The sequence below is a fragment of the Pteronotus mesoamericanus genome, unplaced genomic scaffold (assembly GCF_021234165.1).
Source record: "Pteronotus mesoamericanus isolate MK-2021 breed Mesoamerican mustached bat unplaced genomic scaffold, CSHL_Meso_final contig_20, whole genome shotgun sequence".
In the NCBI taxonomy this organism is placed as follows: domain Eukaryota; kingdom Metazoa; phylum Chordata; class Mammalia; order Chiroptera; family Mormoopidae; genus Pteronotus; species Pteronotus mesoamericanus.
Genome location: NW_026555085.1, coordinates 6,750,055 through 6,754,028, shown reverse-complemented (window position 1 = coordinate 6,754,028; position 3,974 = coordinate 6,750,055).

Genomic DNA, 3,974 nt, shown 5'->3' with positions numbered 1-3,974 from the left:
CCTGACCTGGAATCAAACTGGGGGCCTTTTGCTTTTGGAATGACACCCAGCCAACTGAGCCACACCAGTCAGGGCTTAATTTCTTCAAAAATTTCTTCATTGAGTAGAAATGGAATCTGATAAATAAATATCATGGACATAGATAATGTATGCTTTTTTGGGTTTGTTTGTTTTTTTTTTCAGCAAAACCTTGCCCTGACCACGAAACAGGCAGATTTTAACTTGAGGTTCAGGTTAGAAAGTGGATACAAAATGGCTTTGAGAAGATGTAAAGCCCCTACCACCAGTTTCCAAATCTGTCTGCACATTGGAGTCCCCTGAGGAATTTCAAAAAGACTAATGCATGGGTCCCACTCCCAGAGACATGCTTTAATTGGTCTGGGCTTTGGCAGGTGACCCTAAAGCTGAGAACCACTGCTTTCTAAGGTTGTGGGGGGAGCGGGGGGAACGCTGCGCCCAAGCTGTCAGATCTTCCTCGTCACCCCCACTCTATCCCACATGCTGAGGACATGGGGTGCTCCCGGTTGAGAGGACTCGGCCTGGGAGATGAAATCTGGACAGCCCAGAGCCAGGCCCAGAGACCAGACACGGACGCCCTCCCACCTTTAGTGGGCAGAGGCTTCCTCTTTAACTCTAAGTATTTCCTGAGCTTTTACCCTGAGCCTGGCTCCAGGGATCCAGCAGCAAACAAGACGGCTCCAGTGGGGCCCTGATTCCAGCTGCCATCCCCTTTTCTCCTACAACAGGGACAGGGCTGGAGTCCCCTCTCTAGCTGGCTCAGAGCCAAGACTGGGGACTCCCCTGAGTCCTTCCGCAGAGCCTGCCTGGGGAGCCTGCCTGGGGAACCTGCGTGGTCTCTGGGGCCCCATGGCAACATCTTGCCCGAGGACAGCTGAGAAGAGACCGGAGAGGGGGCCTCGGGAGCTCTGCCCGCAGCACTTTACCAGGCCTCAGACTCCTTCCAGAGAAGGAGGAAGTGAGAAACCAGCCCCAGGTCATTCCCACTCATGCCCATCTTCTCTCTCTCTCTCAGCATCTGTCAGTGGTTCTGCATTCCTTCCACCTGGCCCAGGCCCGCCTGCCAGAAACATGACTAGAGAGGAGGGGAGGGAAAGGGAGAGGAGAAAGGCGAAGGGAGGAGGAGAGGGAGAGGAAGGCTCAGTGGACCCGGGCCCTGCTCCCCCTACGAATCCATTCATACCTTCCCATAAGGTTAAGCTTCTGGGTGCTAGAGCCTGGGTTCAAAACCCTGCTCTACCCCTGGCTAGCTACCTGACTGTGGACAAGTTACTCAATCCTCTGTGCTTCGCTTTCCTCATCTGTAAAATGGGGATAAGAACAGGCCCAATCTCATAGGCCTGGTGTGAGGATTAAATGAGGTGAAACAGTAAAGTGCTCAGGGCAGTGCCTGGCACATAGTAGATACTTGGTAAATGATGGCTGTTGCTCTGCTGCTGTCCCCCCTCAGTTCCAAAAAGCTCTGTTCCCTAACGCCCCTGTACAGGCTCCACTTATGCCCCTCTCCACCCCTTCTCACTGCAGTCCAGTGAGCCCAGTCCCACCCTCCTTTTCTTAATCAGCCTCAAGCTAAGTTATGACCTGAGCCCCCTTGGCTGACATGCCCTGAGAACTCACCACTTGCCTGGACGTTCTCTCTGGAGTGTACCTTTAGTCTCTCCTGCTGCTCTCCTTACCTGCCTCGTGTTGCCCCACGGTTCCTGGGTCTACTTGCTGACTTGGAACCCTGTGACACCGGGAAAGACGGCAGCCCCTCCATGGCTGTGCTCTGCACAGAAGCTGGATCCGGCCCGAGAGAGCCGAGGGAGGGTTCTGGGCAGCTATGCAGTCCCTTCCGGCATCCTGCCTCTAGGGAACCTCAGTCAGCTGCTTGGGGCCATGGCAGAGCTGAAAGGAAAGGGGCAGGCCCGGGGTCCACTTGTGTCCTGGGTCCCCCAAAGGACAGGGCTCTGTCTGTTGTACAGGCTCCTCCAGGAATCACACGCTGCCTTCTCATTGACTCACTGACCCACAGAGGGGTCGGTGCCTGCCAGGTCCCCATGGAAGGAGCCGTTAGCAGCAGCAGGACTTGTCCCCACCCTTGCCCAGGGCCAGGCACCACTCAGCCCACCTCCGCTCTGTGTGTGTCTCTGAGCACAGCGCTGCCTAGAAACTGCTCAGGGCAGGGGAGGCCTGCGTGCTCATGGAAGGGGCCCAGAGAGGGAAGAGGCACTGGGCGGGGGAGCAGAAATCAGTGAGGGGTCAGTAGCAGAACAGGCTAGGTGGCAGGAACCATCCTGCTTGTAGGCCAGAGGTCGAAAGGGATTTACGAAGGGCATCTGATCCAAGTTTTGGTGGCTTCTGATGTCTGGACCTTCTCCACCTCACCTCTTGCCAAGTGTTACTTGGCTTCGGCTTATATGCCTCTAGTGACAGCTCATTGATGCGGAGGCATCCCTTTTAGAACTGAGCAGAGGGACAGAGGCCAAGTGTGGAGACTTATTAAACAAGCAGGAAGGTTCTGACCTCTGTCTCCTACCCTCCCACTTTCCCCTTATTCTCTCTCTCTCTGTACCTCTGCCTCTTGGAGTGTCTTTGCTTGTCTCTTTATGAAACTGGAGTTTCCTCTGGTTCAGCTGAGGAATTCACTCAAATGTTTCCTCGGTGCTCTGCACACACTGGACAGTAGGACGCGGTGAGACTTACTGCGGGTACCAGTCAGCTGAGACAGACATTTGCAGCACAGATGACAGGAGATAGTCCAACGCTGAAGGGCTGGCTCTCCGAGTCTCTCAAAGCAGGCTCCCCAAGGGCACTGAGAGCTCTGGCCCCAGGTTATAACGTGCAGCCACCTTTCAGGAGGCCAATGTTGTGTAATGGTGGGAACTCCCACAAAAGCTCCAAAGAAGAACCTGTGAGTGATTGAATCCAGTGTCCTCGGCTGCTCCTCAGGCCCCAGCTATCACACCCCAGCTGTACCTCAAGGGCAACCAGAGGTTGACACCTCAGGACAGAGGGCTGCACCAGGGGACACCTAGCATTGGGGCAGGAAGTGGGATCCCCAAATGTGACCCCTTGGAGGCAGATCTCTGGGGCTCAGGGAGACAAGGGGACGGGGTCTAGCAGGGGCCAGCAGAACATTGCTTTTCCCCAAGAATTGGACTCTTCTCAGAAGAAGCCACAAGTTCACCGGCTCTGCCTGTCACACAACAGTCGGACTGCTTTAATGACCAGAGTACTTTGTTTTTAATGGTGATAGCAATTAATAATCAACACTAAAGCAGTGTCCTTGAAAAGTTTCTTTCTTCCCCCTCAACATTTATTTTTATTTCTGATTAATAGAAATACCCAGTCATTGTAGACTTGAAAATACAAATACATATAAAAAGAAAAACAAACATCCTCTCCCACATTCACCCTATAATTTTTTTTTAATCCTTACCAGATGATATTTTTCTTGATTGGAGAGAGAGAGAGAGAAACAGTGAGAGGGAAACACATCAATGTGAGAGAGAGAAACATTGATCAGATGTCTCCTGTAGATGCCCCAAATGGGGACTGAGCCCACAGCCTAGGTATGTACCCTGACAGGGAATTGAACCTGCAACCATTTGGTGTATGGGATGATGCTCCAACCAACTCAGCCACCTGGCCAGGGCCACCCTATACATTTACCACTCAGAGATGTGTGGCCAATAATGTGGTGTATTTTCCTTGTTTCTCTAGACTTTTCCTTTCTTTAAAGAGTCCCCCACGCGCATCCCAAGGATTATTTACTTAGCAAAGTCCTTCTTCGGAGAGCAAAGAGCAGTGTTAATACAGCCCCAGCCCTGGGGTCTGAGTCCTGACCCAAGGAGGATTCTCCTGAACTTCCACGCTGGCCCTTTCGGATGTCGCTGTGCCCAGGAAGATGAGACAGGAGTTGAGGATGAGGAAACTCTGAGGGACGGCCGTCCCATCCCAGCCAGGCCAGGTGG